This window comes from Capsicum annuum, chromosome 11 (genome assembly GCF_002878395.1).
Source record: "Capsicum annuum cultivar UCD-10X-F1 chromosome 11, UCD10Xv1.1, whole genome shotgun sequence".
In the NCBI taxonomy this organism is placed as follows: Eukaryota; Viridiplantae; Streptophyta; class Magnoliopsida; order Solanales; family Solanaceae; genus Capsicum; species Capsicum annuum.
Window position 1 is genome coordinate 173,024,463 of NC_061121.1, and position 26,370 is coordinate 173,050,832.

Sequence of the window (26,370 nt, forward strand, 5' to 3'; positions counted from 1 at the left end):
AACTGTAGAGGGTGTGGAGTTCGCTGCCTAATAATTACAGGATTTGGTTTATTAGTGGTATGAGGAAAAAGAACAATCTAGATAATGATGCTTAGTCTGCATTGTGTGATGACATCTTTAGTGCATTTCTTGATCACTTCTTTTATCAGGAATTAAGGGAGGCAAAGGCTGAGGAATTCGTGAACTTGAAGCAAGGTAGGATGACAGTGAAAGAGTATGCCTTGAAGTTTTATCAGTTGTCGCGATATGTTCCAAATTTGGTGTCCAGCATGAGGGATAGAATGAGGAAGTTTTCTTTTGGGTTATCCCGTGAGTTGATTTTGGAGAGCAAAGTTCCCATGTTAAATAAGGACATGTATATCTCTAGACTTGTGGTGTATATGCAACAAGTGGAAGATAAGAAGAAGAAGAAAGTTGAGATAAGTGAAAGGGAGAATAAGAAGTTTTAGTATTTGGATCAAGGTGGAGGTCAGCAATAGATTGGTAGAGACAGTGGAAAATGGTCTAAGAAGAAGTGGGGAAATTTTGGTTCCTACTCTACGGCTAGTGATCCTAATCCAAGGCCATCGGTTATTGTTGTTTTCAGAATAGTGTTGGTTCCGGGGTAAAGGGTGCCCAACCTTAGGCAAGTGGGGCTCAGTCAGCTCCATCATATCCCTCTTGTAGATTTTGTGGTCAAGTGCATCGTGGTGCTTGTGAAGAAGGGAGGAACAAGTACTTTAAATATGATCAGATTGGTCATATACAGATGGGGCTGTCCTTCCAGGGTTGCTTCTAGGGAAAATAAGATCCCTGTTGCTACTTTGTCAGCTCCTACACCAAACGGTGCTACTTCTGCTTTTGGCTTCGACACTGGCTGGAGTTGTCTGTATGCTTTTGTAACCCACCAGTGTTTTGAGGCGTCCCCTAATGTTGTTACTGGTATGCTCAAATTTGATCCTAAGAGCCTACAATGCGTGTTTGTCATGACCGGAACCAGTGTCTTTCTGTGATGGCCATCTAAAATCCCATGTGGACCAGAGACCGCCCCCTTTGCACCTAACCAAACAACACAATATCCCTGCTGTTGGATGAATTTCAAACATATAAAAAGAAAGAATGCAATAAGCTTAAGGGAAATTTAAAACATGTCTATCACCAATGACCAGCGACCGGCCAAACAACCAGCTAACATCGCCCAATATCCACAGTAATCCAAACAAAGACTTCTAGACAAAGAAGAAAAACTGAATATAAAAAAAGTATCGGGAATGCCCTCGGCTATAGCCAAAAATAAGTCTAAACAGTGTGAGGCATAAGAGACCAAAACATGAAATGTAGACTTCAAAAGTATGAAAACTCACCACTTTAATGTCAACTTATGAGCTGATCCTGAATTATAATCACTGAGTAGAAAAAGTAGGGGTATCACCAGTTTCTGCATCGCGTGGGGATACAACATCGGAAGACATTTAGCGGGATGAACGCTAGCATGTAACTCAGGGATAAGGATGAAAATAATGCCATAATCAATAATTCAAAATCATTCGAATCCAACATACATAATCAAATACATATACACATATATATCATATGCCGAGATAGGGAACAACGCTTAACAGGCACTTTAAAACTTTAGTCTGGATTGTATAGCTTAACCATCATAATATACAAAGGTACCTAGGGGCTATTTGTGCCCATGTCTCCCCCAGCTGATAAGGTGCTAGTGCAAGTGGCCGTACGAACCAAAGGGTAAACATATGCACTACGGGGAACTCGAACCTCCCAGCATATAAAGGTGACACATACACCAAATAATGTAATAAGATATGAGGGACTCGAACATCCCATTCATGTGTTGATAATAATAAGGGGGACTCAAACCTCACGGTCATATAGACCCCAGCGTTAGCAACTGCAATTTTGTGGGTACCTCGGGACCACCACTTTCACGTCTCATCTGCATAGTCCTCATTAAAGCCCAATCAAAACAATTAGCACATATATTACCATTCAATGATCCATGATACACACTTAGGCATATATTTTTTGTGATGTCATACCAACAACACTTGCAAGGTAACATCAACATGATGCACCAATTATTATCATTTGGGTAAATTAATAACTCCCTTGGTTCAATTATAATTCATTATACTTCATTAACCCTTTTCATTACGCAATAGTTTAAAAACAGTTTCAAATCCCTACATTTTCATAACTAAAGCCAATTTCACAATATGGGGTTGGGGTTATCCCTTCTTCAAAATTCACAAGTTTGGGAAATCACAATCCTTAGTTCATTCACCATTCCTATGCATCAAGTTGACTTTAAAACCACCATTAAAATATAAAACATACAGGGACAAACATGAAACATAACATTAACAATAGTTGTACAAAACCCTCAACCATGTCTTCAAAATCAACATCAATATCTCATGCACAATACTTTAAACATATGATTTTAACAAATTAACAATGAGGGAAGAGTAACATGCCTAAAATACCAAATTTCACAAAAGGAATTCAACCCTTAAGCCCTTCGATGTCCTACTTCTTAGAAACCCTAAGTATGGCTGCTTGAGAGAATTTGAGTGAACCTTTTGAAGTTTTTGAGTATGTTAAGGATGAAATATAACCCCATAAAGTGCTTTATGGCATGGGGTTTTGATTGGGAAAAAGGGAATTGTCTAACGTGCACTCATTGAAAGAACTAAAATTTAGTCGTCAGTGACTACGGGCCACTATACGACTTGTAAGGATACATTACGATTTATCACAAGGAGTCATCGTCAAGACAAAACCACCAAGGCCCATACTGGTTTGAAAAAAAATCATAACACCGACTCGTAACTACACTTAATAACTCTTAGCAACTGCTCGTACTCAAGACATCAACAATTTGTGATGACACACTAGACACCCTATGATTTGAACATAACAACTCGTCATGAGTCTTTATGACTCATGGATTCAAGTCATAATGAAGACATTGTCTTGGTCCAAACTTTTAGGAAACCTTACGACTTGGTTTTTATGATCCGTAAGAAGCCTGGACGACCAGTTGAAAGCCACTCGTACTCAGAGCAGGATACTAAGCCACTTGTTTTGATTAAGTTACGACTGAGTCCCTACCACTCGTCAATACTTCCTACGACTTATCATAAGAGTTATAGTCAGGATAGGGAGGATAAAAATTCAAAAAAAATTTCAAGGAACAAAAACCCGGGGCATTACATACCCCCCCCCCAAAGATCATTCATCCGCGAATGGTAGGACAAGGTACTTATTAGCATAATTTGACTCCAAACACATCCACATTACCTTTAATAAAGACAGAAAACTAAGATGGTGAGGAATACACATATCTTAAGCATAACTATCTAGAATAGTAAATAAGAATAAATACTTGGACTTCATGTCCTCCTCGACTTTCCATGTAGCTTCCTTAACCTTTCAGTTTCTCCAAAGAACCTTCGCTGATGCCACATCCTTGGTCCGCAACTAATGGACTTGCCTATCTAAAATATCAAACGAGAACTCCTTATAGTATAAGGAATTTGAAATATCTACCTCTTCTAAAGGAACAACCGTCGAAGGATTACCCAACACTTTCTCAACATCGAAATATGAAAAACCAAAAGAAAAAAGCTCAAACTAGGAGGCAATACCAATTCATATGCAACATTACCAACCCTCTTCAAAAACATGTACGGACCAACATAATCGGGACTAAACTTCCCTACTTTTGGCTAACTGCATCACCCCCTTCATGGGGGACACCTTAAAAAATAATCAGTCACCAACACTAAACTCCAACTCCCTCCGCCTCACATCCAGGTAGGAATTTTGGTGACTTTGGGGTGACCTTAAGTATATCCTAAATCACCTGCTTTTTCTCCATGGATTGGTGAACCAAATCAGGACCAAACAACTTATTCTCACAAACCTTAAACTACCTAATAGGAGACTTGCATCTCCTACCATATAAGGCCTCAAATGGAGCCATACCAATGTTAGAGTGACAACTATTGTTGCAAGCAAATTCTATGAGAGATAAGTGGTCAACCAAACTACCACTAAAATAAAATACGCAAGCTTGAAGAATATCTTCTAACACCTTTGTCTTTTCCACTTGCCCATCTTTCTGCGGGTGAAAATTGATACTAAGGGGTACCTTAGTCCCTAAACCTCACTGGAATGAACTCCACAAGTGAGATGAGAATTGGATACCTCGAACAAATATGATGGAGACTAGAGTACCATGTAAATTCATGATCTCCTCAATGAACAACTTGGCATAATCCTCAGAAGAGTAATTAGTCCTCATTGGAAAAAAGTGAGTAGACTTAGTCATTCTATCCATGATAGCCCAAATCAAATCAAACTACTGGAGAGACTACGGAAGTCCCATAAAAAAGTCTATATTAATTATCTCCCATTTCCACATCGGCAACTCAATCTCCTGAGTCAACCCACCGAGACTCAGGAGCTCTACCTTCACTTGCTGACACACCATGCACATAGCCTTAAAATTTGCCATATCCCACTTGTGATACCCTGAGTTTCCCATTAAATATTTCACTCCCAAATGTGTCGAGTTGTTAAAGCCTTTTTATCTTTACAAGAGTTTGTTAAGATCTCGGACGAAAATATATTAAATTCTATTCTTTATCGTGATTAATAATTTTTCTATGTGGAATTTCTGGATATGCGACCCGTCATTGCGTATATCATCGAATAAGATTTTCAACGATATGTGGATCATCTAAAATGGACACTCGAGTAATGAGTTATGATCATTTCGATCTAATCATGAATAGTGGTGAACAGTAAATGTGCAGGAAAAAAATATACTGTGGCCAGGTGAATTTTAGGGTCAAATTCAAATGATCATAAATCCTTGTACATAATGATCTAGATGAGCTACTATATATCAATAAAAATCTCTGAGAGTTCTCTTTCCAATGAAATTGGTTTCATCCAATTTGTCTATCGGAGCAAAAAGTTATGGTCGATCTACTTCAGCCTATCAAAACAGTCCACCAAAGGACAGATTTGACATTATTTGATTTTTAAGAGTATTTTGGTCATCCCACTCCAATGCATCCGGGTAAACCATGGATTTAAGTCCATTAAGAGTATGCAATAACTCATTTTCTCCAAAATTTCCTAAGGCTCAAACCCCAACCCTACTACTCTAAATTTCATCCTTCTATGTCTCTTGATTGAACTATAGAAATTTCAAATTGATTTGGGATTCGAGTTGATCATGCTAAGGGCTTCGAGAAGCACCCTTTATTTTCGTGAATAAAGTTCTGAAGTCGAAAGTTCATATTCATCTTCCATTTTTAGGTATGTGGGGCTTTGAACAAGAATAATTTTTTCATTCTTGCGCCCGTATCTTTAATTTTTATTATGGATTATTATGAGTTTGGCAAATGAATTTATTTTCAAAATATCCTACCATGAGATTTTGATTATTTATATATTTAAATTGGTCAAGCTTTCCAATTATGATTATTTAATGGATTCATATTGTTCTGTAAGTTGAATTATGTCTAAATAATTCGATTATGAACTTATAAAGATTTGAATTGTAAGTTTTGAATCACATGAGTATTTGACTATTTTCGTTCTATGAATTGAGATTTAATATTGGGATTCTTGGTGTTTCTATCAAGAATTGATATATTTTGAACATGTATCCACGTTTTTAGTTAAAGAATGAATTATTGGTATTTTCAAGTGTTTTCAAGCCATGTGTCAAATTTTGAGCTTCCTTATGATGATTTGAGTTATTGGGTATATTGATATCGAAATTGCAATGAGTTTTGGTATTTTCCGGATGATTTTGATGAGTTAAATTTTTGAAAATATTATGTATTAAGTCTTCATATCCTTGTCCAAATGTTGAGTCAGTTAAGGTTCAATGCATGGATACCTTGTTGATGTTGAGGAAGATTAAAATATTTTGAGCTAAAATGTGTTGAGTTAGGAATTCACAAATTGATATAATTTGATAAATGAGAAAGAGATTTGATTTGGTCTTTATGATAGACCCTAGTGATGTTGTGGTAGATTTTCTAACGCGTTCTGAGCTTGTCGGGGAGTAGTACTTAGCACCAAGAGGGAAGTTTGGTATTTCTCCAAACCTATGTACCATCGTAGGGTTGTTTGATGATGATATTATTGGCCAGAGAGCCCGATTGTGATTATTGCAGTTTTAAGGTCGTTCTTCCTGGCAAAGAGTATGACGCTCCCGCCAATGGGGGTTTTAAACGTTGGTATTCCACGTAGCTCATGTGGGGTTGTCAGTTATAGGAAACTCCCGTATCCATAAGATTAAGTTTCTTGAATTACCAAGTCACTCCGAGATTTGAGTCCAAGAGTTGAGATGTTTAAGATGTTTTATGGTCATTTATGATGATTTATAATTACCTATGATGATTTTTGATGATATGATAATTTATGATGATTTAGGATGATTTATCATAATTTATGATTTATAATGATTTACGTGGATTATGAGATTTTATCATATGAACTGTTTATTATGAAATTATGAAAATTATGATTTGATATAACTCAAGCCAAGTGAGTCATCATTGTCCATATGCATGTTTTCATGAAATTGATTATGCTATTTATATTATTGCATGCACCCCCACATACTCAGTATATTTCAAAGTGCTGACCCACATATTTCCATGGGTGATATTCTTACCAAAATATAGGTACAAGCTGTAGCTCACATATCATGTTCAGCTGGGTCCCAACTCTTGATCAGCATATAATTAGTCCTTTTGATTCAGGGACTTGAGTTGTTCAGATTTGAGGTATATTGTATTTTATGTATTCAGATGTATTGAGTAGGGATAGTTGAGAGTCATGACCCGGCTATCTTTGGTCAATGCTAGTAGAGGCTTCATAGACAGTCACTAGTAGTTAGTGTATTCAGTTTTAGATTTGTATATATATGAGTAGAATTATGACCATGTAAATTTACTTTCATGTTGGTCAGACTAAGTTATGCGTTGTTTCCGCATTATTCCTTCTATTTTATGTATTTTATTCAGTTGCTTTGGGTTATGCCAGATGAAGGGTTAGCTTGGGGTCATTTGTGACCTTTAGCACTGTGTGACGTCTCAGGATCCGATTTCAGGGCGTTACACCACTTCATGTAATCCCACCATTATATATCCTTAAGATCATGATACAATTTTGTTGAACTAGGATGAATAGTATAATACGACTCATGAGCTTTAGCCAAAATTCTTCTTCGCAGCCAATCAACATAGGGAACACCTAATTTTCCTTGGAATCTCAAGATACCATTACCATTAATCTGAAAAATAATCACTTTCTGTCTACCTACATCAATTCTTGATTTACGTCAGACTAGGATCCAACATATGCTTCTCCTTCACTTCAGCATAAAGAGATGACTTTTCCATCTCTTGAACAATTACGCCACCATCCTTGGCATCCAAGACACAAACTCCAAGAATACCCAAACAGTGAATATCCTTCACCAAATCCTTCTTCTCATCATCTATATAAGACAAGCTTCCCATGGATAACCTGCTAAGAACATTAGCAACAATATTAGCCTTATATGGATGATAGTGAAGATTCATGAAATAGTCCTTGAGAAAATCAAGCCATCTCCTTTACCTGAGATTCAACGTAGATGCTGATGTGGTGACTGAATAGGTAAATAGTAGAGTTGCTGAAAAGTTAAGAAAGTCTGAGTACTCAAAAAAAAGAATTGCTAAAGAAGTGAAGAAGATCCTACAACTACCCTTCCCGTAGAAGAACATAAAGGCAAAGGAGAATGTGTGCTTCAAGAAGTTCTTTGACATGTTTATAGAGATACACATTAATTTACCTTTTTGAGATGTTTTGCAGGGAATGCCCAAGTAATCTAAGTACTTGAGGCATCTGGTTACTAAAAAAGTAAAGTTGCAGGAAGTGGAGGCGGTAGCACTCACTGAGGAGTTTAGTTTTGTGGTTACTTAAAAGATGCCGAAAAAGCTAAAGGACCCTAGGAAGTTCACTCTCCCCATTCAGATAGGCAACAGTTAGGTATTTCAGGCACTTAGTAATTTAGGGGCAAGTATCAACTTTATGACCCTATCTCTGTTTTACGCATTGGGCTTGGGAAATCCTAGACCAATCTTTATGTTGTTACACTTAGCAAACGATACCATAGCCCATCCTAAATGAGTGATAAAGGATGTTCTCATAAAGGTTGGTGAATTTATTATTCCTACTAAATTTATTGTTCTAAATTTTTAGGTAGACAAATAGGTACCAATCATCTTGGAACATCCATTTTTAGCGACGGGTGGAGGGTGAAGAGGTGGTTTTTAAAGTGTATAAACCGCTTAACATACTATCCTATTATAAAGCCTTGTGTATGGTTACTGTGATTAAAGGGAATAAGTGCAGGGTGGTGGAGTCAATTCTACAAAAGACCTCTTTGCACACCCTCATTGAGCACCCTAAGTCATAACCACCTAAGCCCGACATAATGCAGATTGATGGGCCTGAAAAGGCTAAATTTTAGAAAGTTGTTGACCTTTAGAGTCCACGCTCAAGAAGTTAGAAAAAATAAGAAGATAGCCTTTAAGTGTAAGGAAAAGGCTAAAAGAACTTTGTGAAATCGTGCCGCGGCACTAAATCAGGCACATCTTAGGAGGCAACCCCAGTTAAATAGGTATGTTTTATTTTCAGTCTTTATCTTTTGCTTCACATAGTTTTTATTTTATTGAGTTGCAAGTTTATGGGAAATTTGAGTATCGAAAGCCTGAGCTAAAGAGCATGGCAAAGACTGAATATGGGGTCCTTAGACCCTCTTGATACAAAAAGATGCTACTAGCTAGGCCTAGAGGCCTCAGAGATTATTTCTATCTCTACTTTAATAGTAAACTTTAGGGACAAAGTAGATTTTTATGTATATGGTGGGAAAATTTCCATTTTTAGGGTAAATTTAAAATTTATTTATTTTTGTGTTAGGAATAAGTGAGATATTCTTGTTAGTGCTATAAGTGACTGTATGATGTATGTGTTTTGGTTGAAGAAGCATGTTGATTGTGTGAACTTCTACTTTTTAGACTTCTAGGCTCATGTTTGTGACTCTAGTACTTGTGGCTTAAATTTTAATTCATGCTATTGTTTGGTTGAGTCTATAATGATCCTACGTGAGTTAAATATGTGCCATATGCATGTGAGTTAGTTGTATATTCCTGGTTGCATATGATGTCTAGATCTTGCTGGTGTGTGTGTAAAGCAAAATAAAGAATGTGGATTTAGGAGATGATATAGGAACTTCTTTGATAGCCTTGTTTTATACCTTTTTTTTTACCCACCTTTGAGCATAATCCTAGTAAGCCCAGTTGATCCTTTAGCTTTTTCATTGGCAGTCTCATATGTAGCCGAATCCCTTCTTTTAGAAACCATACTTTGATTTAAAAACTCCTAGGTACTTTAATAAAAAATTAATTGAGTAAGGAGTTTGAGAAATAAGAGGAGAAAAGGTGAAATTAAAGCCCAAAGTAATAGTTAGTGGTGTTCTAAAGAAGTGTTATGTGTTATGGTGGGGAGTTGAGTAATAAAAGAATAGAAATTTGTTCTAATTGAATGAGTTGTTCATATAATACTCCCACTATAGTGTATGTAAATGGGCTTAATAAGATAGGATAAAAAACAAAAAATGGGGTAGACAAAAATAGAGTAATTTGGTTGTTTGGATAATGTTGTTAACTGTATAGTGTAGTGTATTAAGGCTCTTAAGGAAGATAGTTACTATTCCCAAAATAGTTCCTACCCGTCCCTTAGCCTACATTATAACCCAAAAAGACCTATTTGATATTATAACCCAAAAAGACCTATTTGATCTTAAGCTTCATCATTCTGATATTAGTGGAGTACCATACTAAAGGCAAGCCTATGGTTCATTGTGTGTAACTTGTGAATTCATTGTGAGAGTGAGCAAAATTTAAGTCTTGTATCCGTTATGTTATAAAATGCTATTATGTGAGTGATTATGGGTAACTCTCTTATTGTGAGGGCACATGTTTAATGAATGTGGGTGATTTGTATGATTACTTGCATTGAGAAATCCGCATGCGTTTGCTAATGTGGTGAGTTAATTCTTGAGGGTAGGATATTTTGGAGTAGTATTCATGAGCTTTCAATTATGTACATAACATGCTTAGTGTACAAACTTGCATTCTGTATAGTCATTCTAGTACTAGACTGAGTGTCTGTGTATTAGTAGAAGTGTAGAGTCTCCTCAGATTATAATCTTTAGAGTTAAGATTTGTTCAAGGATGAACAAGGCTTTAAGTGTAGGGTGGTGATATTGAGTGTATTTATGCACTATAGGATTACTATTCTAGATTATTTAGACTTATTTTGAGGATGATTCATGTGCTTTATGGGTGATGATGATATATATAAGCATATAAGTGTTCAAGAATGTGATTACAATGGCTAAAAGTGTTTTCAAACAAGTTTGTACTTAAATGGGTTACTTAGAGTTCAATCGACGAAACTAGTGTTACTAGCTTGAGCTAGGTGCATGTTTATTCTATCTTGATGTATTCTAGTATGTTAAATGAGCCCCATAAATGCATATTTATTTAAAATAAGTTAAAGAATAAAACTTGCCACCCTAATCAAGAAACCTCACTCCCTAACATAAACAATGCTCAAACCATCAACACACATTTTTCTATCTCCCCTCTTGATGACAAATTCCAACTACATTATTCAACCTAAAATGTAAAAAAAAGCAAGAAACTTCAAGAACTGCATAGCCGAAAAAAACAAGAATTTCAGTTCTCAGATGTACTTTAACATCCAAAACACATTAAGTTAAAATAAGAAGCTCCATACAAACAGGCAACAAGTTGAACCAGATTTAACTTAAAAAAACTGCTAAATAAGAAACCATACTCCCTCACACACACACATACAACACAACAATGCTGAAAAAACACCTTTATATGAAAATATTTTAAGTGCATTATTCCACCCAAAATATGAAAAAGCAAGAAACTTCAAGAACTACATGGCCAACAAATAAAAATATCAGTACTCAACTGTGCTTTTACACACAAAACACACTAACCTAAAATAGGCAGCTCCATGAAAGCATATTTAACTAAAACAAACAAGATTTTTAGTTCAAAAACAAGACTTGGAACCCCTAATCAAGAACCCTCACTCCTTTACCACAACAATGTTGCAACAACCAACAACCATTTTGTTACTTTCCACCTTTATGAAAAAATCCAACTACATTTTTCCATCCAAAATATGAAAAATTGAGAAACTTTGAGAAGTTCATAAAAACTCAAATTATCAACAATAAAAAAACTAAAAATATGAACAAACCCCACATCAAGAAAAGCCCTTAAAATTATATATAAAAAAAACTAACAATGTTGGTAAAGTACGTACCAGAATGAGCTGAAAAGTACAAGATCTTGAGAAATTTGAAGTAAATTAATCAACTAGATCCAGAAATCTCTGAATCATTTCACTTGGATTTTGTTAAAGTAAAAAATGAATCTTGATATATATTTTTTATGACCTTTTTTTTGGCTTTTTTGCTTGTTCATGAAATACTGGCTATTGTTTTTTTAGAAGTAAAGGGACAATGATGACATTGTAAAGGCCCATCCCTATTTCTTTGGAATTTCAGGTTTTAGTTTACTATTCTTAGAATTAAAAAAAATAAAAATGAAAAATAAATATTTTAATATAGAAAAAATGGATTAAAATGAACTTTTGTTTCTTTTTTTAAAGATGTTTTGGTGAGGGTGTGTTGGAAATAGTCTTTCTGTCTTCCTGATGTAGTGGTAAGATCTACGTATACTCAATCCGTGAAAATAGTTTTTCTATCTTTAGGATGTTTACGCTTTTTCTTTTGATGAGGTTGTGTCGGAAATAGTCTTTCTAAAGATTGTGAGATTTTAATAGTATTATTATTATTTTTTTTCATTAGCTTACTTGTAATTCATAATATTTGTGTATTATTCTTTTGATGAAAGTGTGTCAAAAATAGTTAATATAGATATTATGGTGAGGATGTATTGGAAACAGTCTTTCTATCTCGCTGAGGTACTGGTAATATCTACATATACTCAATCTTTTTCAGACCTTACTTGTAAGATTTTACTAGATATATTATTATTTTTCTTTAGGATGAGAGTCTTGAAACAGGTTCTATATGTTATGTTGGTGTTGGCAAGATTTACATATACCTTATCATCTTTAGACATAGCTTGTGAGATTATGATAGTATTTTTAATTAATGTGTTTTCATTAGTTTTCTTAATAATTTATGATATTTATGTATTTTTCTTTTGATGATATATTTTTTTAATGTTACATAAATTTTTTCTGTAAAGCCTAGACCGAGCTCTATGCTGTTACAACTGGAAAACGATATCATAGTCCATCCTAAAGGACTGATAGAGGATGTTCTCATAAAGGTTGGTGAATTTATTATTTCTGTTAACTCTATTGTCCTAGATTTTTAGGCAGACGAATAGGTACCAATTATCTTGGGATGTCAATGTTTAGTGATGGGTGGAGCTTTAATCGATGTGAGAGAGGGTACACACACATTGAGGTTGGAGGATGAAAAGATGGTTTTTAAAGTGTACAAACCGCTTAACACACTATCCCACTATAAAGACTTATGTATTATTACTGTGATTAAAGGGGATAAGTGCGGGGTGGTGTAGTCCATTCCACAAAAGATCTCTTTAGACACCCTCATTGAGCACCCTAAGCCATAACTACTTAATCCTGACATGATGCAGATTGATGAGCCTGAAAAGGCTAAAGTTGAGAAAATTATTGACCTTCAGAGTCCACACTCAAGAGGCCAGATATGAATAATAAGATGGCCTCTAAGTGTGACGAAAAGGATGAAGGAACTTTGTTGAGTCATAGTTGGGTCGTGCCGCAACACTAAATCAGTCACATCTTGGGAGGCAACCCAAGTTAAGTAGGTATGTTTTATTTTTAGTCTTTAGTTTTTACTTAACGTAGTTTTTATTTTATTGAGTCACAGGTTAATGGGAAGTTTGAGTACCAAAAGCTTGAGCCAAGGAGTGTGGCAAAGACTGACTATGGGGTCCCCGGACTCTCTTGGTTCAAAAAGATGCTACTAGCTAGGCCTAGAGGCCTCAGAGAGTATTTCTATCTCTACTTTTATAGTAAATTTTGGGGACAAAGTAGATTTTAAAGTGTGGTATGGGAAATTCCCATTTTTAGGGTAAATTTAAAATTTAATTTTTTTTGTGTTAGGAATAAGTGTGATATTCTTGTTGGTGTTATATATGATTGCATGATGCAAGTGTTTTGGTTGAAAAAGCATGTTGATTGTGTGAATTGCTACTTTTAAACTCCCAGTCTCATGTTTTTGAATCTTATACTTGTGGCTTAAATTTGAATTCATGATATTATTTGGTTGAGTCTACAATGATCTTACGTGGGTTAAGTATGTGCCATGTGCATGTGAGTTAGTTGTATATTCTGGGTTGAATATGATGTCTAGAACTTGCTGTTGTGTGTGAAAAGCAAAATAAAGTATGTGGGTTTAAGAGATGATATAGGAATTTCTTTGATAGCCTTGTTTTATACCTTATTTTTGACCAACCTTTGTGCATAATCCTAGTAAGCCCCGTTGAGCCTTTAGCTTTTTCCTTGGCAGCCTCATATGTAGTCTAATCCCTTCTTTAGTAGACCATACTTTGATCTAAAAGCTCCTAGGCTCTTTAATGAAAAATTAATTGAGTAAGGAGTTTGAGAAATAAGAGAAGAAATGGTGAAATTGAAGCCCCAAAGTAATAGTTATTGGTGTTCAAAAGAAGTGTTGTGTATTGTGGTGGGGATTTGAGTAATGAAAGAATAGAAATTTGTTCTAATTGAATGAGTTGTGCATATAATACTCCAATTATAGTTTATTTAAATGATTTTAATAAGATGGGGTGAAAAACAAAAGAATGGGGTAGACAAATATGGAGTAATTTGGTTGTTTGGATATTGTTGTTAACTATATAATGTAGTGTATTAAGGCTCTTAGCCAAGATAGTTACTATTCCTAAAATAGTTCCTACCCGTCCCTTAGCCTGAATTACAACCTAAGAAGACCTATTTGATCTTAAGCTGCATCATTCCGATATTAGTGGAGTACTACACTAAGGGAAAGCCTATGGTTCATTGTGTGTAACTTGTGAATTCATTGTGAGAGTGAGCAAAATTTGAGTCTTGTACCTATTATGTTATAAAATGCTTTTATGTGAGTGATTATGGGTAACTCTCTTATTTTGAGGGCACATATTTGATGAATGTGGGTGATTTGTATGATTTCTTGTATTGACCAATCCATATGAGTTTGCCAACTTGGTGAGTCAATTCTTGAGGCTAGGATGTTTTGGAGTAGTATTCATGAGCTTTCAATTGTGTACATAACATGCTTAGTGTTGAAACTTACATTCTGTATAGTCATTGCAGTACTAGCCTGAGTGTCTGTGTTTTACTATAAGTCTAGAGTCTCTTCAGCTTAGGATGCTTAGAGTTAAGAGTTGTTTGAGGATGAACAAGGCTTTAAGTGTGGGGTAGTGATGTTGGGTGTATTTATGCACTCTAGTGTTACTATTCTAGCTTATTTAGCCTTGTTTTGAGAATAATTCATGTACTTTATGGGTGATGATGATATAAATAAGCATATAAGTGTTCAAGGATGTGATTACAGTGGTTAAAAGTGCTTTCAAACAAGTTCATACTTAAATGGGTTACTTAGAGTTCAATCGAGGAAACTAGTTTGACTAGCTTGAGCTAGGTGCTTGTTTATTCTATCTCGATGTATTCTAGTGTATTTAATGAGTTCTAAATTATTTACTTGTATTTATATAAGTGGAACAAATTGTTTACAATGTGCAAAGTTCAATTTTAAGTCAAGTGTCAATACAATAAGTTGAAGATCAATGTGAACTAGCCTAGTCTTAACTCAAGTTTTTGGTTCATCGTTATGGATTGTTTGAAGTTTTGAGCTCTAATATGTAGTGAATGATGATATAGGATGCTTGAGGAGTTAACTTTGATGAGGAACAATCTGGAATTGAAGGAAAAATAACACCACAAGGCAAGAAGTACCCTAACATTTAGACAAGAATTTGGATGCAATTTCCAGTGAGCCAACATGAAATATATGTGACACATTGCTCTACCAACGTGATAACCAATGGCCCGCATTACATTCTCCATGAAATATCCAATGTGGTAAATTGAATTCTCCATGAAATAGGCAAGGTGGCGCGTTGGACATCCCATACAAGGCCAATCTTTAAATCCTACTCTTACACGGCTTAAACTTGGAAGCTTCAACTTAAATACAACATTGTACACATTATTCACGAATCTTTGGATGTCTTGGAAAATTGAGGAGGCTTCTGCAACTTTATTTTTAGCTTTTTCACTCTTTAATTTAGTTTCTTTATGGTTTTTATCATTTATACAATTAATTTGATGATGACTATGACTATTAGTGGCTAAGAACTCCCTTTCCGGGGTTAAAGCCAAGAACATGAAGACTATAGTTTTGAATTGATTTTGTTTAATTTGTTTATCATATTTGGTTACTTTTTTATCCTTGTTGTAATTATTTTAAGGATTGATAACCCTTAGAATGCATATACAGTCAACGTTGTGATCTCAAGAGAGGGAATAAGGAGATAGAATATGGGGATAAACAAAGATGGGTTCTTATTTTTTTCTGTAATAAGGAATTTGAATTGGCATCTAGGATAGGGATGTACCTAAGATCCTTAATTGATTCACATGTATTATGATATCTTAAAGAACTTAATTGGATTATTACATCCCCGCTCAACGAGGTAGTTGTAATGTCCAAGTTAGGTAAATGATTAGAGGTCGGGAGACCATGATCATGCAATTAACCCTACGAATAAACATCTAAGATAAGCAAGTTAACGAATGAAGTTCAATAATGTAGTAGGATTGTTCGAAGTGCTTTAACCCTGGGCTTTACTCCACTGATTGTCTCAAATCTTTTATTTTACACATTGCTTACTTTACTTGCAATTTATACTAATCAAAACTCTCTTTTGGTTACTTTTTCATCAATTGAATCTGAATTGTGAACTGAATTCAAATATTTGTTTGAAAAAGTCCCTATGGGATCGATATTCGGCTTTCTTGAATGTCACTATATTACTTGGTAGACGATATACACTTGCGTGTGCACTGTCAAGATTCAATTTTTGTCTTGGAATTTTCTTGTATTGATTTTATTTGATTAATTCAGTTAAAGTTATGGGTTTTTACTTGTGATTATTGTGATTGAATCTTATGCATTCAATCATGAATTTTCTTGATTACTTCATAAGCATGAGCATCTAAAAACACTTAGCCAAGGTTGTTGAAACTATGGCGAATTGATGAAGTAAGGGAAGTACTATTGTTGTTCTGAATCAATATCCATGCCTGCATTGTATTATACTTACTTCAATAGTTATCTTTAAGGTTGAAAACATTAGGATCCCAACTAGATTATTGCTACTTACTCCAAAAGAGAAGTAGCGACTAGAAAAAGATAATTACAACAATAATTTATAGTTTATCTATTCATCCATGCTACTAGGTATTATCTAAGTAAGATGGTTAGTTGTCATCTAATAAATAGAGTCTTAAATGGTAATCGTTAACTAGTATCAAGATAAGGGTTAGTAAGGCGACATCCCGAGACTCAAAAGGTAAAGGTTAAAATCCATCAACTCGTCCAAATGACCGTTGATGGTATATAACTTATTAGATTTTACATATAATATATTGAGTTGGTTCAACAAAGCACGAGAAGCCTACAGATTTCAGAAGCTAGGGGGAATACAATCCTAGTGTTCACCTACGAGTGATTACAATTGAAGTTGATATTAGCTATTTGTTCATTATTGCTACACAAAACCCCCTATTTATTTTTCCACTTATGCCCATTGATAACATAGATGAGAGCCAGGATTATACATATTCCCTTGGGATTTGACCTCAACCTTTGTTGGGTTACTATATTTAATAGTGACTGTATAATCTTCAGAGTTGTAGTTTGGGTGTTATCAAATTTTGGAGCTATTTTCGGGGACTATGGTGTTGATTTGCGAATTGAAGTTGTTATAATTTTTGGGTTTTTAATTTTGTTTTTGTTCTTAGTCGGGTATATGCTGGTGTATTCCTAGCACATGCATTAGAAAAAATCCCTTACTCCCATTAAATCAAAATATAGAGAGGATCCTACAAAAACCTAGTAGGATTATGGAACTGAAAAGAATGATATTCCTGAAGGGGTTTATGATGATGTGCCTCCCCCTCCTCCCAAACGAGTATATAATATTATTGATCAGCAGACATGGGTTATTTTAGCACAAGCTACTAATGAGAGAAGGGCAGTAGAAGAAGATCAACAGATAGCTATAGAGGCAGATCTAACTGAGTAGAGACAGGCAGCAGATCACCGGGCAACACTCAATGTTAATCTGAATAGAGTCAGAGGAAGCAATCCTCAAGTGATCCCAGCATATCATTATATGCAAATGTATGAGGATGATGAACAAGATCTGTGGTATGTTAAGCCTACAGAGACTAAAGCCATTGTTCCTCATGTTTTATCCCAAGCATTACGTTTGACATAACGAGTGCAATGATACAACTCTTAAATCTGAGAGGTGTATTTGTTGGTATGTTGTAACACCTCATATTTTGCTTGTACTTCTTCTAATTATAGAGACCTTGATATATAATTGTGGTATAGGTAACGGATGAGATTTTTTATGCAAATATTAATGGTGAAGATGGAGTTCTCGATGCTGCCCATATATTTTAATGTGATGCGACCAAGTTAACCTCGATACAACTATTTAACTTGGAATCTTAAGCCAGTATTTGAATCTAAATTTAAAGTGACCAAGTATATACAAGTCTTAAGTTAAAATAAAGGGATTACGAACTAAAAATGGAGTAATTTATTGAGGTGCTTGCTTGTCTTAATTAAGCTAGTAGGTGAGTCACCTACTTGAGTTACATGAACCAAGTTAATTGACCAAGTCCATGGATCAAATTTTGGCCTATATTGGTTTACTTATTTGGGCCCAAATTAAGTAAAAGAGGGAGGAAATAGAGAAAAGGCCCAATACTTAAATCTGCCAAGGCTTAATTTAATTGAGCCCAATAATGGATCAAGAAAGTAGGTGCATCACCTACTTTGACCAATTTGACCAATTTTGAGGTCCAAAATGCAGCTAAAGAGACAGCCAAAATAGGGCCTTTATAAGGCAAAGTTGCTGATATTTTTCTTTATTCCTAAGTCACAAAAAAGATCATATCTCACAAATTCTTTGTACTTTATCTAAAACTACAAGGGGTAGCCCTATATTTCCTTCTATGGTTCTTAAAGAAACCAAAACCTTTGCAGGCCAAGGTGAGTGAAAACACTTAAGGTTTAGCTCAATTATTCCATAAAAGATTTGGAAAACATGTTATTAACGCTTAATTATAAGTCCATGGAAAAATATAAAATAAGATACCTGCTTACTTTTCTTTGTTATTAACAGACCTCTTTTCTTCTTTCATTTAAAGTGTGAAGGAAAGTGAAAGTTGAAGATCTTGACGAGTTCGAATTGAAAGGATAAGTTGTAGAAAATTAAGATAAGGTGATTTCTCCATTTTTTTCCTCATATATGAATTTGGGAAAGAATTATGGATGTGTTGTTATTAAGGAACTTAAGAGATGATGAGTTCAATATTTGATTGCTACAATAAAAAGAAATTTAGGGCTATTTTGCGGACTGTTTTATGTGTATATGTTCGGGGCTTCTAGGTTGATGTTTGGTATAGGTGTAATTAGTTTGTATTGAAATATAGAAGAAGGGTATGATGGTACACCACCGAATGAATGCTTGTATACGTTTATTGCCCATTCTATTTTGTGTATTATTTTTAGGGTGTAATAAAGCCATGTTTGGTTGGAGGGGATGTTATAAGAATATGTATGATATATGGATTTAATTGGACGAGAAAAGGGTTAAAATAACACCCTTCAAAAATTAATGGTTTACTGCCCGACCACGATTTTGGAGAAGTTAACTAGCCTAAATGTGTCAGTTTGTTACTGATACTAGTTTTACCATATACTCTATTGTAGATAAGCAATCCTAGAGTCAGGAAGTTAATTGGGTTAACGTTGAAGTTGTTCGACCAGGTATGTAAGGCTACTCTATGTCGTATTCTTTGACATGAAATCCGACACTTTTGGTACAACGCAAGATTCTAAAGCTTTCTTATTATAAATGATAGCTAATAGAATCACATGGTCTCCGATATAGCTAATGACCTTTGTCCCGCTCCCTAATGTATTAAAATACCTCACCATATACTTATTATCAAGTCTATATTTTTACATTGATTGCCAAGTCTCAAAAGTTCTCCTTTAAGTCAAATAAGACCCGTATGTTATTTTCAGCTCCCAAACATTTCATTCGTGTACAATCTACTCCATACCTCTTTTTCACTGCATTAGGTGTTTATTCATACGTCTCTTATTGGTAGATTATTGTTCCAAGGTACCATAATGTTACGACCACCAAAGTAACATTCTCAAAGGCTAAATAAACTAAGTAATGCAAAATCTTAATTGAATAGGTGGCAGCTTAGAGGTTTAGTCATATCATGGGACGATCCCTATACCTTTATATGTGGGTGGCAGCTTAGGGACCAAAGCCTAGCATGGGCCGATCCAATGTTTATATATGGGTGGTAGCTTAGGGGCATAAGCTTAGGTTGGGACAATCCTAATTTGTTTATTTACCACTCATCAGCTTATCATTTGTATCATACGGCTTAAGAAGATTATAAAGTAAGAAGGGTAAAATGGAAAAATAAATGTAACTTACCTAATCCTACAGTCATACGTAAAGGTGGTCTATTAGAATTATTTATAAATGTTGATTTGAATTCAATTAAGCCCTTGTGTCATGTGTAATTACTTTTAGCTTATTTTCAGCCTTACATATTCAATACATATTTTTGTACTGATGTCCCTCATGAGGGACCTGTATTCCATACTGCAGGAATAGGTACTTCAGCTAATACACCTCTCCAGTAGGAGTAAATGCATCCAATGACTATTGTCACCAACATATCATCTAGCATCTCTTACGCAGTGTCCCACTAAAGACGGATAATGCACCTCCAAAAATAGTATCTTCCATTTCTCTTGAACTGCTATTCAGTGATCTATAGAAGATTTTCAATAGATTGAATCCTGTGATTCTGTGATTAGGTACCATTCCCAGCTTCTTCTTAAAAGTGTTGTATTTCCATGCCATAACCATTTTTGTAAAGAAGGAAGGAATAAGTGCTTTAAATATGGTTATACTAATCATCTGTAGAGGGATTGTCCTTCTAAGGTTGCATTTACGAAGAATGAGGTTCCTATTTCTACTTTATCTGCTCCTACACCAAAGGGTGCTACTTTTGCCTCTGGCTTTGGTGTGGGTCAGAATCGTCTGTATGCTTTTACCGCCCACCAAGATTATAAAACACCCCTGATGTTGTTACTGATATGATCAAACTCTTTTCTTGTGATGTATATTGTATACTTGATCCTAGGTTTACTCTCTCTTATGTGACCTCCTATGTGACTATTAATTTTTGGTTTAATCCTGAGCGTATTCTTGATTTTTTCTCCAGTGTACAGCCTGATGGGGGACTCCATTGTGGCTTGAAAGGTCTATAGGGGTTTTGTGATATAGGTCCATGGTAGGGAGACCTTGGTGGACCTTATAGAATTTGACATGGTAGACTTTGATATGATTTTGGGGATGGATTGTTTACATTAATGCTATGTCCCTTGACTGTTAGACCCGCAGGGTTAATTACCATTTCCCAAATGAGCTGGTGATTGAGTGAGAAAGTAGTTCCCTAGTATATAAAGAAAAGTTTATTTTGTATCTTAGAGCCTGGAACTTAATTTCTAAAGGGTAACTTTATCATGTAGTGCATGTTAAGGATTCTAGATCTGAAGGCCCTTCTTTGCAGACTGTCCCTGTGGTCTGTAAATATTTTGAGTTGTTCCCTGATGATCTTAGTGGTATTTTTCCCGATAGAAAAATTAATTTTGGGATTGATCTTTTTTCAGACACTTATCCTATTTCTATTCTTCCTTACAAAATGGCTGCAGTTGAGTTCAAAGAACTCAAAGAGCAGTTGAAAGACCTCATGGTAAGAGTTTTATGGTCATTCTGAGTTTTTGATGATGTCTTTTGGCTTGACTAATACCCCAACAACATTTATAGATCTTATGAATTGGGTTTTTCATTAGTTTTTAGATTTTATCGTGATTGTTTTTATTGATAATATTTTTTCATATTCTAAGAGTGAGGCAAATCTTGCCGATCACCTCTGCCTTGTGTTGCAGATCCTAAAGGATCAATATTTATATGCTAAATTCTCAAAATATGAGTTCTGATTGAATAATGTAACTTCCCTAGGTCATGTTGTATCTAGCGAAGGGATCATGGTAGATCCACAAAAGGTTGTGGTGGTTAAGAAGTGGCCTAGACCCATGACTCCAACTGATATTTGAAGTTTCTTGGGTTTAACTTGTTATTATAGAAGGTTCATGGAAAGTTTCTCTTCTATTGTTTCCTCATTGACTAAGTTGGCCTAAAAGAAAGTTAAATTTTTATAGTTTGATGCTTGTGAGGGTAGTTTAAGAAGTTGAAGGATAAGTTGACTTCGGCTTTGGTCTTGTCTCTGTCTGAGTGCACAGATGGTTTTGCAGTTTATTGTGATGCGACTCATGTGGGACTGGGCTGTGTGTTGATGCAGCATGTCAAAGTGGTTAATTATTCTTCCAGATAGTTAAAAGTTCATGAAAAGAATTTTTTGACTTATGATTTGGAATTGTTAGTTGTGGTTTTTTCATTAAAGATCTAGCTGTATTATTTGTATGGGGTGCTTGTTGATATTTTTTCTGATCATAAGATACTGGAATATGTGTTCAATAGGGAGTTATATCTCAGGCAAAAGAGATGGCTTGAGTTGCTAAAGGACTATGACATGAGTCTCCACTATAATCCAGGTAAAACTAACGTGGTTGCTGATGTTCTTAGCAGGTTATCCATGGGAATCTTGTCTCTTGTAGATGAGGAAAAGCAAGATTTGGTGAAGGATTTTTACCATTTATCTAATCTTGGAGTTTATCTCTTGGATTATAAATATGGTGGTGTGATTATTCAAGAGGTGGCAAAGTCATATCTTGGTGCTGAAGTGAAGGAGAAGTAGATGTTGGATCCTACATTTATGTAAATCAAGAATTATGTGGGTAGGCAGAGGGTGATGGTTTTTGAAATTGGTTGTTATGGTATCTTGAGGTACCAAGGTAGATAATATATTCCCGATATTAATGGGTTACAAAGAAGAACTTTTGTTGAAGCTCATGAGTTGCGTTATACTGTTCATCCTGGTTTGGTGAAAATGTACCATAACCTTAAGGAGATTTGTAGGTGGAATAACATAAATTAAGATGTGGACAATTTTATGGCTAAGTACATGGTATGTTAGCAAGTGAAGGTGGAGCACTTGAGGCCCAGTGGGTTGACTTAAGAGAATGAACTGCCAGTATGGAAATGAGAGATAATGTATATGGATTTTATTATCAGTCTTCCATGGTCTAGCTAATAGTTTGATTCTATTTGGGTCATCGTGGATAAGATGACTAATTCTGCTCACTTCCTGCTAGTGAGGACTAATTTCTCTTCTAGGGATTATGCTAAGTTATTCATTGAGGAGATCGTAAAATTGCATGGTACTCCAGTCTCCATCATATTTGGTCGAGGTACTTAGTTTTCATCTCACTTTTAGAGGTTGTTTCAGTGAGGTTTGGGGACTAAGGTGGCCCTTAGTACTGTTTTCCTCCCGTAGACGGATGGGCAAGTGGAAAGGATAATTTTAGGTCTTTGAAGATATTCTTGTGTTTGATTATGGTGGTAATTAGGTTGACCACTTACTTTTCATAGAGTTCTCTTGCAACAACAGTTATCACTCTAGCATTAGTATGGCTCCGTTTGAGGCTTTATATGGTAGGAGGTATAGATCTCCTATTTTGTGGTTTGAGGTTGGTGAGAATAAGTTGTTTGGTATGGATCTGGTTCACTAAGCCATGGAGGATTTGAAGTTTATTAGGGAAAGACTTAAGGCCATCCAAAGTTGCCAAAAGTCATTCACAGATGTAAGGAAAAGGTAGTTAGAGTTTAATATTGGTGATCTAGAGTTATTAAAAGTATCACCCATGAAGGGAGTGATGTGGTTTGTTAAGAAGGGGAAACTCAGTCCCCGTTATATCAGTCCATACTTAGTTGTGAAGAGGGTTGGAAGGGTCGCTTACGAATTGGGTTAGAAGGGTCGCTTATGAATTAGAGTTTTATTCTACTTTGAGCTCCATTTATTTGGTATTTCATGTTTCGATATTGAGGAAATTTATGGGTGATCCATTGATGTTTTTTCCCTTTGGAGAAAGTGGGTATTTCAAATTTTTTGTCCTAGAAGGAGGTCCCAATTTAGATTTTGGATCTGCAAGTCCGTAGTTTGCGGACTAAGGAGGTGGCTTCGGTAAAGGTTCTTTAGAGGAACCAAAAGGTTGAGGAAGCTACTTGGGAAGATGAAGAGGACATGATATCCAAGTATCCCTCCCTATTTTCCATTTTGGATAATCATGCTTGAGGTATGTTTATTCCTTAACATCTTTATTTTCTGACTTTGTTAAAGAAAATTTTGATTTTCTTGGCATCTTTGTTTTCTGTCTTTGTTAAAGGTAAGGCAGGGGTATGTGGAGTCAAATTTTTATAATAAATGCCTTTCCCTATCATTCAAGGATGAATGATCCTATAAGAGGGAATATGTAACACCCGAGTTTTTGGTCCATGAAAATTTCTGCAATTTTATCTTCACTATCCTAACTATGACTCACCCTACGAGTCGTAGGGTGTCTTGATGGGTCAGGAAACCATAGTCATAAGTTGTCCAATTAATGGATTTTGAGTTACTGTCCTAGGTATGACTTGGGGACATAAGTCATAAAGACATATGAGGAGCTATTGAGATCGAATCGTAACCAAATCACAAATTAAGTGGCAAATTTTTGCTCCGAGTACGAGTGCTCACTATGATTCATACAAACTTGTTATAATTCATTGGGTGAAAATCTTAGGATGACTAGTGTTTATCTAATTGGTTTTGTGTTGATTATGACTGGACCCTACAAGTCGTAGGGTCCCATGACGAGTGGTACCAGTTGAGTCATAGGATCAACAATGTGTAGGTGTCCTGGGGACTATCCTGGTTACGACTCAGGGTACTGAGTTGTAATGTATATATATGATTTGTATAGTGACCAATAGTCACTTCCGATAGTTTTAGTCTTTTCATTAAGGACACTTTGTATATTTACCCTCTACCCCAATTATAGCCCACGACGTAAAACCCTATTAGGGACCCCATTGGCATTGTTAACTCACTAAAACACTTTCAAAAAGTTCTCTTTAATTCTCTCAAGTAGCCACGCTTAGGGTTTCCAAGAAGCAGGTTATCTAAGGGCTTACGAGCTAAATTCTCTCCTTAATCTAAGGTATTTCAGGCATGTTACTCTTGTTTTATTGTTAATTTGTGTAAAGCATGTGGTTTAAAGTATTGTTCATGAGATTATGTTGATTTTTTAAACAAAGGTTTAGGGTTTTGAATGCTTGTTGTTGAACAATGTTTTCCCATGGCTTACAAATAATTTTTCATGATTTAATTATGGTTTTGAACTTATCGGTGCATGGGTATGGTGAATAAACTAGGGAATTGTGATTCTCCCAAACTCGTGACTTTGAAGTGGTTATGAACCTAACCCGATATTGTGAAATTGCTTTTTAACTATGCGAAACGTAGGAATTTGTAAAATTCAACCAAGGAGATTGTAAGTTCTTTGAAGTGATGTAATTATTTTTGTATGATGTTGATACCTTGTAAGTGTAGTTGGTATGACGATACCAACAATGTATGCCTTAATTTTAAATATGGTAAAATGACTGGGAATGTGTAAAGAATGTTTTAATTAGGCTTTAATGGGGGTAGTGTAGCTGAGTCGTGAAAGTGGAGGTTTAAGTGACCGATACTGGAAACTATATTTGCCGACGTGGGGGTCAATATGACCAGGGAGGTTTGAGTCCCCCTCATTATTGTTACATGATTATGGAGGTTTGAGTCACTTACAAATCATTACATGATTGGGTGTTTAAGTCACCTTAGTATATGATTGGGAGGTTCGAGTCCCCTTGCATAAATATGAGATTATTCTCCTATTCATGCAACTACACACGCTAGGCCCCAACTAGAGGGTGAGAGTTGGGGCCCATATTTCCCATGGGTATATGTTATGATGATTGAGCTACACAATTCTGGCTAAAGTTTTAAAGCGCATATTAAGCCTTATTCCTTGTCCCAGCATGTGATATATCTATATGTATATGCATTTGATTATGTTCATTGGTTTTCACTAATTTTGAACTGTTGATCATGGTTTTATGTTATCCTTAGCCTTAAGTTACATACTAGTGTTCACCCCACTAACTGCCTCCGAACGATGTATCCCTACGCGATGCAGGCACCAAAGCTTCTTCGAATTTTCTTGCTCAGAGTTAGGTTGATAAGTTCGATCTATTATTTCGTGATGTTGTGGTGAAGTGGTGAGATTTCATCCCCCGGAAGGCTTAGGTATTTCACCAGCATTAATTCTTATATATGAGTTGATAGCTAACTTTATTATTATTATTATTAACATTATCATTTTCATTCTCACCATCATCTGTCAGAGTCGGGGACATGTCCCAACTAAGATTGGTTTTGGTTCCTTGTTTAGAAGGCTTTGTTTGGTTCACTGTAGATATTGGTTGGTTGTTTGGCCAATCATTGGTCGTTAGTTATGGACTTGTTTTGAATTTCTGTAAGCTTGTTCCATGCTATCTTGTTATATGTTCAAAATTCATCTAACATTGGGAGTGTTGGGTTTGGTTTGGTTAGGTGCAGCGGGTGATCTCCGATCCACGTGGGACTAGAGATACCTATCACTGCCAGGCCTTGGTTTGGGCTGTGAAAAGGGGGAACATAGTTGTTGTGTTCTTCTTGAATTGCTTAAAACCAAAAGTATTCTCAATTGGTTACTTTTACATATTACTAAAGTCCCATTTACTTTGTCGCACTTTTGGATACTTCAGTAAGTTTGAGATAGGAGTTCAACCTTTTCTCTGT

At 35.5% G+C, this 26,370-nt stretch overlaps 1 long non-coding RNA gene across 2 annotated transcripts in view; it reads right to left on the reverse strand.

Moving 5' to 3' along the window:
• Positions 1-676: 676 nt before the first annotated feature.
• Positions 677-26,370, reverse strand: part of LOC124888530 — a 47,022-nt gene continuing 21,328 nt past the window's right edge. Inside the window, exon 3 of one of the 2 annotated variants that reach the window (XR_007046914.1) lies at positions 677-1,939. This is a non-coding gene — a long non-coding RNA (uncharacterized LOC124888530). Of the gene's footprint in view, positions 1,940-7,092; positions 7,715-26,370 lie in introns of those variants that run through there. The other variant, XR_007046913.1, reaches the window with a different exon arrangement.